Here is a 13,746-nt window from a genome sequence, read left to right as displayed (position 1 = left end):
GGGTGAAACTCCACACAGAGCCACACGACCCTCCAACTTCTTTTTTCTTTTTAATTTTTTTTCTTTCTTTCTATTGGTTTGTTTGTTTGTTTGCTTCAAGCCAGGGTTTCCCCATGTAGCGTTAGCTGTCCTGGAACTCACCCTATAGACCAGGCTAGCCTCAACAATCTTCCAATTTCTAAAGACAAATTCTGAGGTCCCCTCTGTGGACCCTCTTCTTGAGACCAGAAGTAGTGGGACTGAGGAGTTGAGTGGGAAGGAAGCAAAGCCTATTTCTCTTGTCCCTTGTTTGAAGAAAGGGAGAATGACCAGTTTCATAGCTTGGTTCACCTGTAGTCCAGCTACTCAGAAGACTTATGCAGGAGAATTGCTTGGCATTAGGGGCTAGCCCAGGCAACACAGCAATGGTCTATCTTTCATAGAGAAAAGTAAGAGGATCAGGAGTTTATGGCTAGCCTGGGCTACACAGCCAATTTAAGACCAACTTGGGCTACATGAGACTTCATCTCAAAAGAGAATAGGGGGCAGTTTCTGTGCTGAGATTTGTGGGCAGAGAAATTCTCCTAAGTATTGTAAAAGAAACAGAACACTTCAGGAAGGTTTCCCCAGATAAGGATGGAAGAAGAGAAGATGGAGAAGAAGAAGAAGGAGAAGAAGAAGGAGGAGAAGAAGGCGGACGCTGCCATTGGGTTAGGAGTGATCCTCATTCCAATGTGTCCTGGAGCCCAAAGAAGAATAAATCCCACACAGCACAAACTTAATTATTCACGTGTCAGGAAAACCCCAGGAGCAAGGGAGGCGGCTGGATGTCTCAGGCTCTTGTTATGATCAAAAGCTGAAAGCTTTAAAGTCTATCTCAAAAATCAACACGCATCTATTTAGGGAACACTTACTGGCCTCCTCCTCACTCATTCACACATTCAGCTCCATCAAGGGGTAGGAAATTCACATAATAAAGGCACTGAGACGGTCCATCAGACACACGGTCCAGCAGACACAACGTAAGGTGGGCTGTGGCCGGAACCCACAAGTGCACTGTGCACAGAAGCCCAGACACAAGGATGCCAAGAACCTCTTATCCCTGTTAGCATCACAAGAAAGGACCTGCCTCTCTCTAAAGAAACATCAACTCTAACTTATTTTCTAAGTGATCCCACACACCAGGACCACTGCCACAGGATAGTTTTGTACCTCTTGACCAGACCGGAAACTCTTCCCCTGGGTGTAACTTGTAAATTAGTCTTGTACTATACAAGACAATCCCCTCCAGCTTTGTTCTCTCCCCAGCATCTCTTCCACAAAGGAAAGCAGTTAATACCCCTGCTTTAAAAAACAATGCAGGTTGCTGGGTGGTGGTGGCGCACGCCTTTAATCCCAGCACTTGGGAGGCAGAGGCAGGCAGATTTCTGAGTTCAGGCCAGCCTGGTCTACAGAGTGAGTTCCAGGACAGCCAGGGCTACACAGAGAAACCCTGTCTCGAAAAACAAACAAACAAACAAACAAACAATGCAGGTATGAGACAAAAATAAAAACGAAAATATATTCCTTTCTTCCCCTTTAATTAAAGGCATAACATCCAACCAATTTACACCTCTGCATTGAAAGATACTTTAAAATTATCCTCCTGGCCCTTCCCCTCTCTCTCTGAAGCAGGCCCCTTTCTCTTTCTCTCCCTTGCCCCGCTTTCTTTCCTCATGGTGACTTCCTTCGCCTAGGTCCTTGGGGCCAGAGAACTCGCCCATCAAATGGAGTAGTTTCCAAATAAATCTGCCTTTAATAAAATAATAATAATGATAAAAAGGATCCTTCCGGAATCTTCCAAGTACTAAGTAGCTCTGAAAAGTTCTTGACCATAAAACAAAGTAAAGGCATCAGCTTCAGAAACCAGGATGTGATCTCTCTGGGTACCTGGCAGTGGCCGACACCTCCCTGAGGCCAGTTCACAGAGAGTAAGTAGGAAAAGCTTCCTTGACATAATGCTGAAGTTCAGACATTCAGATGAAAGCTGGCCACTTCAAAGACGGATTGCAGAGCCCAGCCCTAATCTTCTTCATTGTGTCTGATGCAGCGGGCAGGGTATGAGGCCTGCCTTTCCCATGCATCCCTGAGCTTTGCCCTGGAGATGCAGGCTGGCTGGAGAGGCAGGAATAGACTTACACACATTCAACGGGGTCTAGGCCAAGGTAAATGGATAACCACGGGCTCTTCAGTGAGCAATGAAATGTCAGTTTAAAAAAGAGGCGGAGCCAGGCGGTGGTGGTGCACGCCTTTAATCCCAGCACTCGGGAGGCAGAGGCAGGCGGACTTCTGAGTTCGAGGCCAGCCTGGTCTACAGAGTGAGTTCCAGGACAGCCAGGGCTACACAGAGAAACCCTGTCTCAAAAAATAAATAAATAAATAAAATAAAATAAAAAAATAAAAAAGAGGCGGGCGGGCATGATGGCACACTCCTTTAAGCCCAGCACTCGGGAGGCAGAAACAAGCAGCTTTCTGAGTTTGAGGACAGCCTGTTCCACAGAGCAAGTTCTAGAACAGCCAAGGCTACAGAGAGAAACACTGCCTTGAAAAAACAAAGGGTGGTGGAGGAGAAAGAGGCGGGAAGAAGAGAACTTGGGCTGGAGGGATGATTGAGAGCACTGACTGCTCTTCCAGGACACGAATTTGATTCCCAGCACCCACACTGTGGTTCACAACCATCTGTAACTCACAGTTGCAGGGGATCCATACATGATCTTCCAACCTCATGTGGTACACTTATCTGTATGTACACATGTGTGTACATGTATGTACACATGCAGAGAAAGCATTCTAGAGTGAAGAGAGCTGGGTGAGGTGGTTTACTCCTTCCTGTAGTCCTAGAACTTAGGAATCTAAGGGATTGCTGAGTGTGAGACCAGCTACACTGCACAATGAAATCCCAAACCAGCCTGTGCAACAGAGAGACACTTTCTCTCAAGAGCAGGTGCCCTGGGGGTGGGGAAGATCTAGAACAAGAACCCAGTAATTCTGGAGTCCAACTAGATTTGATGCTAGGTTCCAAATCTCTCTCCATGAACATGGACTGAGTTATCTTAGACTTCTGAGCTTCAGTTTCTTGGTCTGTAAAGGGTAGGCTTGGGCTGATGAGATGCCTCAGAGATAGAGGTGCTTCGAAAGCCTGACCTGAGCTGGATCCCTGGAACCCTCCAACCTCAACATGTGCACGATGGCACACATGCCTTCCCTCCAACACACAAAGTACACACCACAGTAAATAAAATCCTTTTAGAAACCATAAGCTTAGCTGGGCGGCGGTGGTGGTGGTGCACGCCTTTAATCCCAGCACTTGGGAGGCAGAGGTAGGCGGATTTCTGAGTTCTGAGGCCAGCCTGGTCTACAGAGTTAGTTCTAGGACAGCCAGAGCTACACAAAGAAACCCTGTCTTGAAAAACCAAAAAAGAAAAAAAAAAGCTAGGCACGGAGATGCATGCCTTTGATCCCAGCACTTGAGAGGGAGGTAGAGAGGCAGGCAGATGTGGGATGGAGGCCTGGTCTACAGAGCTATATACTGAGAGCCTGTCACAAATGAATGTGAACAGAGACTTTCTATAAAGCTTTTCAAATTCCTTGTATTGGTGGGGGGGGGGTGCAAGGCATGACAGTGCACACCTTTAACTCCAGCACTGAGTTTTTGGCTAGCCTGATCTACATACTGAATTCTAGGATAGATAAGGCTATGTAGAGATCCCATCTCACAAAGAGAGAATTAGGTGTGTACAGCTAGACTTTGGGGAGGCAGACTAGAAGATGTCTAAGTTCCAGGTCAGTCATGGCCAGACAATGAAGCCCCATCTCAAAACAAAACAAGGGGCTGGGGGTGTAGCCCAGTTAGTGGTGCATGCTAGCACGCAATACAGAATCCCATCCCCAGCACCACATCTGGATGGGGGTACATCCACGATCCCGGCTAAATATACAAAACTATAGCAATCATAAATAGCCTGAATTCACTTGTTAAACAGCACAGATGTCAGAGTGTGTCACAAACCAAAGACAGTCCAGCTGTGAGCTGTGCCTGGGGCATGTGGCCAGGGTAGAGCCCTCACCACTCAGGCTGAACCAGATATGTGGAAGAAAGCCGAATGCCTGCCTAGGATTGTGGCCAAGGCACCCAAGTGCAGCAAGGACAGACAGGGGGAAACGGTAAAGATAACAGGATCAGAGGACCAGAGATAAACCAGATCCAAGCAGGCAAGGATGTCCCTGACAGTAACCATGTCAGTCAGACAGAGAGGGAGGGGAAATGGATTCTAGTGTGAAGGGAGCCACTCAGGAAAGGAACCGGGAGCCTGGCTTGTCCACAGCTGTAGATAGAAACCCAGAGCCCAGCATGAAGGAAGTCCACCCCTACAAAGGCAGTCTGGGCAGGACATGATGGGAGGACAGGGGGAACAGCCTAGGGAGGCAGGCACAGGTTTTCAGATTGGGCAGGGTGAACAGGCCAGATTCTAGTAGGGCTGTGTGGAAGGAAGACAAATTTACAAGGGGTCGGAAGCTAATAGAGTCCCAAAGATGGGACAAACCATTAGTCAGCAAGACAGTCTGTAAGCCCAGGGCCTATTATCAGAATTACAAAGTGAGAGTAACCAACCACGCCACTGGCTTCCAAAGGGCACCTGACCGTTCTCAAGAGGCTGGTTGGTCAAGGTCTGTAGGAAGACATGCTGGTGTGACACATAATCCCAGCAGTCAAGTTTGCCCGTGTGGTTTGCCAGGCATACAGAACTTCCTTCACAACCAGGAAGCTACTGTCCTCCTGGAAATGGGATGGTCACCAGGGTGGCACCCAAACCCACGCCCTCCCCTCACCCCAGACAATCCACACACAAGCAAAAGTCATCACCAAAGTTGGTTTCTCATTTAAATCTGGGCATTCTTGCTTTCTGTAGCCATCTTTCCGACCTCATTTTGATTCTGTAGTTCCTAACCAGGGGTTCGGAGGGAGACAGTTGGGCCGCAGTGATCTCTTTTGCTCAGTTCTAACTGCTTGGAAAATCCTCACTTTTCCCTCAGCTCTCTTGCGCACTCCCAGAAATAAACACACAATAGAGCATATATATTTAATACCAGAAACCCTTACAATGGCGGGTGTGACAGAACCAAAACCCTCTTAAAGGCTGCCCCACTTCTGAGAATGATTTGACCCCATTTGCAAACATGTTATAAGGAAAAATCATATGCAGGAAAATTCAGATAGAATAGGAAGGAGTAAAGAAGATAGAAGGCCTCTGTGCTGTCGCTGTGTGTCGCCTCTGAGGCGCTGGGGGCTGGGGGGGGTCGGCTCTGGGCACACCACACATTAATTAGGAGGTAATAAAACCAGTTATTTCCACCTTATGATGCTGCTGACATGCATTTGGCTAGCTTTGGTTCTAACACCCTTTAATCTGTTCCGTTTGGGGATCTACCCCAATTTCCTCTTGCAACCCCTTCCCCTAATTCAAGGGTGCAATTCTTCAAAGGCTTTCCTTCCAGAATGTTTAGGCTTCGAGGCTGCAGTAATCTCGTTTGCTAATTCTTTGCTTTGCAAATAAGAAGTTGGACCCAATGGTGATATGGGTTTTCAGAGGCAGACTGAGAACCTGGCCCTATCCCATCTCTGCTTCCTTAGGAAAAACTTTCCTGTCACAATACATGAACAATTAAGAGATGCTTACTAAGGGGGTTTTTTGGGGGGAAGGGGCTCTGTAACCTCTCTTTCTAGTATTATAAGGATCTCACTCGCCGGGCGGTGGTGGCACACACCTTTAATCCCAGCACTTGGGAGGCAGAGGCAGGTGGATTTCTGAGTTCGAGAGTTCGAGGCCAGCCTGGTCTATAGAGTGAGTTCCAGGACAGCCAGGGCTACACAGAGAAACCTTGTCTCGAAAAAACAAACCAAAAAAAAAAAAAAAAAAAAAAAGGATCTCACTCCTATCCCACCTGTGTCCAATGCTTGCTACATGTGACTTTAGGAAATTATTCTATTTAAAGGAGCTAATTTAAATATCTAAACAGAGCTCCAGTGTGCATGCCTGTAGTCCCAGCACTGCAGGAAGTGTAGGAAGGAGTATTAAGAGTTCGAGGCCAGCTTCAGCTACATGGCAAGCTGGAGGGCAGCCTGAACTATGCAGTTCTTTCTCAATTTCCACTCCCCACAAAAGAATAAATGAATCAATAAATAAGCCACTAGGCAGTGTGTAAAGTACTTAGAACTGTGCCTGCACACAGTAAGTACGGCTCAATCAAAGATCTGAGTGACACCTACTTGGGAGGCTGAGGAGGAGGATTACACAGCTGTGTAGCAAGGCAAAGTGGAGGTTAGCAACTTGGAAAGACCTTGTCTCAAAATTTTTATAAAAGGGGCCAGCAAGATGGCTCAGAGGCAAAGGTGCTTCCCACCAAGCTAACCTGAGTTCAATCCCCAAGACCCACAAGGTAGTAGGAGGGAAACTGACTCCCACAAGATGCTCTCTGACCTCCATTCGCACACACACCCTCCCTAATAATAATTTTTAAAAACTGAAAGTGTAAGAAAAGAAAAAAGGCTAGAGATGTAGCCAGAGGTCATGCTCTTGCCTTGTGTTCATGAGACCCTGGGTTCTAGTACCAGTACTGAGCCTAGTCTAGACCAGTACTTCTCCATCTCCCCAATGCTGGGACCCTTTAATACAGCTCCTCATGTTTCAGTGACCCCACTACCACAATAAAATTTTTTCCTTGCTACTTCATAACTGTGATTTTGCTGTTATGAACTATAACGCAAATATCAGATATACATCCCTATGAAAGGGTTGTTTGACACTCACTCCCCCCCCAAAGGGTCACAAACCCCAATTAAGAACTTTTACACTGGAGCCAAGGGCTCCCCAAAGCATGGCTTCAGGTAAGAACCCCAGCCCCACCCACCCACCCCCAACTGCAAGCACCCCTGTCCAGCCCCCTCCTAGCAGTGACTTCAGGAGGGCTGGGACAAAGTTCTGAGCAAATTCTAAAAAGACCAAGTTTAAACCCACAGAACCACGGAGCAGGTTCCCATGCGGTTTTAACTCCCACTTCTGGCAGAAACCTTACACCTCCCTTCCCTAAAGCCCTTGACCTTGCTGGTTTTTCTTACTTCAGGCTAAATCTCCCTACACGTTGTCTGTGGCACAAAGCTCCAGTACTTCTTACAACTTACTCTGACACTTCTCAAAAGCCCTGACTTGCCCTGCCTGAGTGCTTCCTAAGGAAAAAGGAGAGTCCCCAGGAAGGCACCGCAGGGGTGAGGCCCTGGCCCTTTAGAAGCTTGGTGATAGCACAAAGCTCCAAAAGCTAAAGGTCAGAAACTCCAGAAGGGACCTGTGAGATTGCCTAATTCCCTGCTACTTGCCAGAGAAGTTGTTCCAGGTCACACCACTCCTTTCGTGCAAAACTAACAACCTCCCAGAGTTCAGGACTTCTGTTCACCTGAGCCACCTCCTTGGTACTCTTGTTAAAATGAAGCCTCAGCAAATGAGGGGACAAGGAGTCTGCATTTCTACCAAGCTCCGAGGTAATCACATAGGGAACAGTAAGATTTATATCAAAGTGAACAGATTACGCAAGGTGAAATGGTATGACCCTGTGATCCTAAGGGTGGCTGTGAACTTAAGGCAAACATGGTAAGGCAGCACATACCTGCAATCCCAGCATTTAGCTTCTAAAGGAAGAGCAGGTTTTCAAGGCCAGTCTCCCAGCTACACAGCACTTTAAGGCTAGCTTTAGTTAATAAAAACAAACAAACAAAAACCCACCAGTAGGGGAGAGGCACTGTCAGCAGGATAGCTTGCAGGTTAAGGCACTTGCTGCCAAGCCCAAGTAACCTGAGTTCCACCCCCAGGATCCACAGAGTGGAACTGACTTTCACACAGTGCATCATGGCATTCTTGTACCCAAACACATACATAATAAATAAAGTAATAAAATGTTTGTAAAGGCTTTTGGGCTAGACTTGTATGAGCTGTCTAGCCCCTTCCATTATTATCCAGAGTGCCTTTTTCTTCTTTACTGTCTCTATTTCCAAAGAAAGAAAGAAAGAAAGAAAGAAAGAAAGAAAGAAAGAAAGAAAGAAAGAAAGAAAGAAAGAAAGAAAGAAAGAAAAACAATGTATACCGCCTTGGTTATAAAGCCCTCCATCCAAGCTGCTTCAGATATCCTTTCTTCAGGAGCTGTCCCTCTATACCTCCCTCCCTAATTATTGGCTCCTATGCCTCTGAACTTTTTCCTTTGAAGCATTATAACAACTATAATTAAAGAGTATTTGTGTAATTATTCGTTTAATGTCTGTCTCCCAGACAGACTGCAAGCCCCGGGAGGACGGGATAGCATAGTGCCTAGAACCATGGACTGCCCATAAACAAGCAGTTGCGAGGCGAGGCTCTTCGCTGGGCTAGCACACTGGACTTTACACCTGTGGGACATCTGCTGGAGACCTCAAAACAGACGGTAACCGCCCTCGTGTGAGTTTGTGTGAGTGTGTGTGAGTGTGTGTGTGTTCCTATATGTGGGTGCATTTGTGTGTGCAGGTGCACATGTTTGCATGCAGGTGGAGGCCAGACTGTCATTCTTCAGGCATCATCTCCCTTGTTTATTTGAGGTAAAGTCTCCTGGGACTAGGTAGGCTGGCCAGCCAGAGAGCCCCAGCAATCTTCCTATCTCCATCGTCCCAAATCTGGAGTTACAAGTGTATGCACCATAGAATTCGTGTAAGTGCTGATCTTCTAATGCACAAGCACTTTACTGCCTGGGCCACCTCTCCAACACTCGGCAGTACATCCTTAGCTTTAAAATTCCCACCGGCTTAAATATATTCCAATAGGGATGTAGGTCAATGGCACTGCACGTGGGCAAAACCCTGGATCTGATTCCCAGCATTACCTGTGTACATGTGTGCATGTACACTTAAATTCTTGTCAAGGCTGGGTGGTGGTGGCGCACGCCTTTAATCCCAGCACTTGGGAGGCAGAGGCAGGCGGATTTCTGAGGATTTCTGAGTTCGAGGCCAGCCTGATCTACAGAGTGAGTTCCAGGACAGCCAGGGCTACACAGAGAAACCCTGTCTCGAAAAACAAAACAAAACAAAACAAAAAATTCTTGTAAACTTCATAGCTTGTCCTGATCAGGTGCTGCTCTCAGGCAATAATTAGGCCCTGGAAAATAAGCACACCCTTTCCAGTCCTCACTGGTCTAACCATGCTCAGGCAGCATGAAGACTCTGCTGCAGACTGACAATCTCTCTCTCTCTCTCTCTCTCTCTCTCTCTCTCTCTCTCTCTCTCTCTCTCTCGTTCTCTTTCTCTTTGTTTTTTGAAACAGGGTTTCTCTGTATAGCCCTGGCTGTCCTGGAACTCACTCTGTAGACCAGGCTGGCCTCGAACTCAGAAATCCGCCTGCCTCTGCCTCCCAAGAATGCTGGGAATAAAGGGAAGTGACACCATCGCACATTGACAATTCGTCTTTTAGCTTCTCTTCCACTAACCTCTAAGGAGAACCTAAAGGCTTAGGACTCAGCTCCTTTGGTTGAGAGGCCTGACCATGAGACGCAAAGTCAGAAGCCAGTGTGCCTGGGGCTGAGATACCAGGACAAATGACTTAACCTCTGTGCTGTTTCCCTGGCCACCAAATGAGAATAGCAATGTGTTTGCAAGCACCTGCAAGGGCTATGGGAGATAGACAGACAGACAGACACACACACACACACACACACACACACACACACACACTTACTCTAGCAAAATCCTGGACCAGAACACCTGATTTATATTATTCTCCCAGTGTCTGAGTCCAATTCGAAACCTCTCTATTGTCTTGTAGAAGTCTCCACCCTGAGGCTCCGCCCATTCAGGATCCACTCTTTCCCACCCCCTCCTGCCTTACCTGTCTGGAGCTTGTTTGAAACAATGAATCACAGCACAACTCTGCAGCTTCCATCAATCACACCCCTGTCCCTGCCTCTGTGTGTCATTGCTGAGCTCCTCCCGGGATGGAAATGCTTTTTCTAATGTCCAGTACATCATTCAACAAGTATTTATGAAAGGCCAACTATATATTAGTTTTATAAGGGCTTAGCAATGGACAAAGCAAATAAGCAATAAATACATAAATTAAATAGGAGTGAGGGGTAAAATCCATAGATAGCCAAGATCTCTGCCCCACTAAACATTCTAGCAGATTAAACCCTGAATGGAGAACAACTGGCCAAGGCCCTTCCTTCTTCCCCCATTCTTCCCCTCTGGCCAACCCCAAATAAACCCACAAGTACAAAGTATAAAGAAAGCATTTGGGCCGGGCGGTGGTGGCACGTGCCTTTAATCCCAGCACTTGGGACACTTGGGAGGCAGAGACAGGCGGATTTCTGAGTTTGAGGCCAGCCTGGCCTATAGAGTGAGTTCCAGGACAGCCAGGGCTACACAGAGAAACCCTGTCTCAAAAAACCAAAAAAAAAAAAAAAAAAAAAAAAAAAAAGAAAGAAAGCATTTGGGATCAAAACCCAGTAATTTGGGAACATCCTGATGACTAAACTTCTACCCTGCTGTACTTCTAGACTTTAATGAAGTCAGTGTTAAAATAGGAAGCTCTCCCAATAATCGCCCTGGCCTGCCCAGTCCTCCAGAGCAGCATGTACGGAATGCCTAGAGAATAAGGCGATGTTACCTCAGCTTGTACACAGCCCATGGCTTCACGTCCTCAGTCATGTTCTTTGAACTGTGTATGGCTTAGAAGCCCTAGCAGCGGTAGAGGTAGTGGCCTTGAAGAGAGGGTGCTTGAAACAGATCCCAGGGGCTCAGATTTGAGTGCCTGCCCAAATACTGACTCTTGGGTCAACGGGGTGATGTTCCTGACTTGGTTGTTTTTAAACAACCTCTCGGGGCTAGAGGAATGGCTCAGTAGCTAAGAGCACTGACTGTTCTGAGTTCAATTCCCAGCAACCACATGGTGGCTCACAACCATCTGTAATGAGATCTGATGCCCTCTTCTGGTATGTCTGAAGACAGCTACAGTGTACTCACATACATACAATAAATCTTTAAAAAATATATATACATATATATACACAACCTCTCTAAGGTCTTCTAGCTTTGAAATCAAAGGAATGGCTCACCTGTCCTTCACAGGGGACTTGAAGATTCAGAATTGTTCCTTCTGCAAACTGAGTAACTTGCTTGGGGCCTAGCCCTGGTAAGACCTGAGAGATCTGTGGGTGACCAATCCAAAGGAGGAACCTGCAGCAAACATCAGCACGGTGCAGGGGGTAGTGGGCCTTTCCACCTATTTCTTCTTTTTTTTTTTTGGTTTTTTGAAACAAGGTTTCTCTGTGTACCTGGAACTCACTTTGTAGACCAGGCTGGCCTCGAACTCAGAAATCCACCTGCCTCTGCCTCCCAAGTGCTGGGATTAAAGGCGTGTGCCACCACCGCCCGGCCCCACCTGTTTCTCCTAAAATGCAATAGATTTTTTTCCTTTCAGTTTTCTAGGGCTCCAATGGTTCTCAACCTCCCTAATGCTCCTAGCCTTTAACACAGTCCTGGTGACCCCAAACCATAAAGTTATCTCATTGCTACGTCCTAACTTCATTTTGTTACTGTTATGAGTAAATATATGATGTGACACACACACCCCAACGGGGTCATGACCCACACGTAACCCTTCTAGAAAACAAAGCTATGCTAGAACCAGACCTGGTGGCACTTGGGAGCTTGGGACAGGTGGATCACCAGTTCACAGCCAGTTTGGGTTGGGACACTTGTCTCAAAAGAAAAGTGCAGCTTTGCTAGAAATCTCTACACCACATGGCAAACCTAAACTAGAAGCTAGTCAAAATCTCTGACGATCCCACTATTCCTTCCTCCAGTCCAAAAGGTATTCTAGACCTTGTCTGTCTCCTTGGCTCTAGACATGGAGTCTAAAATAAAATGTCTGGTTGTGACAGAAGGGACCTGAGCACAAACGACTGCCTTATACACCATGGGGCCAAGGGTCAGCTCAGAACAGCTTGGAGAAGACACAACCAAGACACTCTAGCCGAGTCTGTCCCCACCCCAACTCAGTGAAACTCTTGGCACATGGTCACTCGGGAAACCAGGCCAGACTGTCCATTCTCCCTACCCCAAAGAAAGCAGCTCTACCCAGTGCCCTCCAGCAGCAAAGCCAGCTCTGCAAGGTGGCTGGAGCTGTAAGTGATCAATTCAAGATTATGCTCCAAGAACAGCAGGTACCCGGCCCGGGGTTACTTGTGGGATGAAGAGAGGAGACAAAACCACTAAGCAAAGGTAAATTTGCTTTAAAACAAGTGAAAAGGTGATGGTCAAAATCGAAACCAGACAGGCCCTTCAGCTTTGATGAGAATACACTTATATCTAAAGACGGTAAGGACCATTTCATTTCCCCCTCCTCACACCAGTTCCCTGGATCTTTGAAGGTCCCTAGAAAAGCCCTCTTCCCCCACCTCTGCTCCGCTCCCACAGACCAGTTCTTCTCTTTGGCAGAAGTGAACTTTGCTTTTTTACTTACACATGTACAAAGGCAAGGCTGAGAGGGCAGCGTCAAAGCTGGCTGGATGACCCCCAACAGCACAAAGTCCTCCGCACACCTGTGGGGGAGTTTTGTGAGCTTCCAAGGCACCCACCGGGACTAGTTAAGTCTTCAGGTGGATAGTGGCGGAGAGTTTCCATTGTGAACGGAAAGAAAGGGGCTCAGGGTGCCCTTCGAAGATAGGGCACAGGGCCCGCAGGTCAAGTGTCCCCTTACTGGCAGGCTGGCCGCTAAGACCGTGAAGGAACTCCGCAGTGTCCGGGCGAAAACACACCCAGGCTACTGCTTGGCCTGGTCGGAACCATCTCGCAGGGCGTAGAGATACATTAATGACCGTTTTGGATTAGTTAAAGGCCACACAAGCACCTCCCTGGCCTCTTAAATCTTCCCAAACTACAGTTTAGACTGGAGGGAAGCAGTTGCAGGGACCATAAAAGTCATCTTAAAAGGCAAGTTGAAAAAAAAAAAAAAAAAAGAAAGAAAAAACACCAACAACCCCCGCCCCAGTGGTTAGCACGCCCCCGGGGGGGGGGGGGGGGGGGTACCAAGGCCGGCCCGGTGGGGTCTGAGAGTCGTGCAAGGAAGACCACCCGATTCGGGGGGCTCCTCCGTCTGACGCCGACGATCACGCCCCACAGCTCCATCCAATTAGGAAAATGACCGCGAGGAGAGGGAGAGGGGGCGGCGAGGAAGGGAGGCCGAGCCACGGGAGGCTCGAGATCAGCCGTGGGGATCTGCCCACCGGTTCCCGGCACCGGGCGAGCGCCTTCAACAGGTCGGAGCCGGGGCCACCATGGGGGGCCCGGATCCCGGGGTACCGGGTAGGGACGCCCGCTGCCCTCGAGGGGCGCCCGGCACGCCAGCTGCGCGCTGCGCCCTCGCCACCCTGCCGGCCGGGCCGCGCGGCCACCCCACCCGCTCCCGGAGTAAAAAGTTTGTGGGCAGCGGCAGGGGCGGGGCGGCGAGGGGTGAAACTTTGAGTCCCGGGCCGGGTGCGGGGGGAGCGTCCCCGAGCGCCGCGACACCCACGTGCGGGTCGGAGACCGCCGCCGCCTCCCCGGCCTCCCGCGCCGCCGCCGCCGCGCTTTCCTTTCATTTTGCTTCTCTGCCTGTGCTTCTCTCTCTCTCTCTCTCTCTCTCTCTCTCTCTCTCTCTCTCTCTCTCTCTCTCTCTCTCT

At 48.4% G+C, this 13,746-nt stretch overlaps 1 protein-coding gene across 3 annotated transcripts in view; it reads right to left on the bottom strand.

Annotated features, from left to right (window-relative positions):
• The window catches only part of Znf710 (zinc finger protein 710), a 63,200-nt gene extending 50,224 nt beyond the window's left edge, over positions 1-12,976 (bottom strand). For 2 of the 3 annotated variants that reach the window (XM_028754861.1, XM_028754860.1), the window contains exon 1: positions 12,549-12,976. The gene's annotated coding sequence lies outside the window, so the exon portion shown is untranslated. The remainder of the gene's footprint in view (positions 1-12,548) is intronic. The other variant, XM_028754859.1, reaches the window with a different exon arrangement.
• Between the last annotated feature and the right edge of the window lie 770 nt (positions 12,977-13,746).

Source organism: Grammomys surdaster, unplaced genomic scaffold, assembly GCF_004785775.1.
Source record: "Grammomys surdaster isolate TR1022 unplaced genomic scaffold, NIH_TR_1.0 126036, whole genome shotgun sequence".
Classification (NCBI taxonomy): Eukaryota; Metazoa; Chordata; class Mammalia; order Rodentia; family Muridae; genus Grammomys; species Grammomys surdaster.
This window is presented reverse-complemented; position numbering and strand designations above follow the sequence as displayed.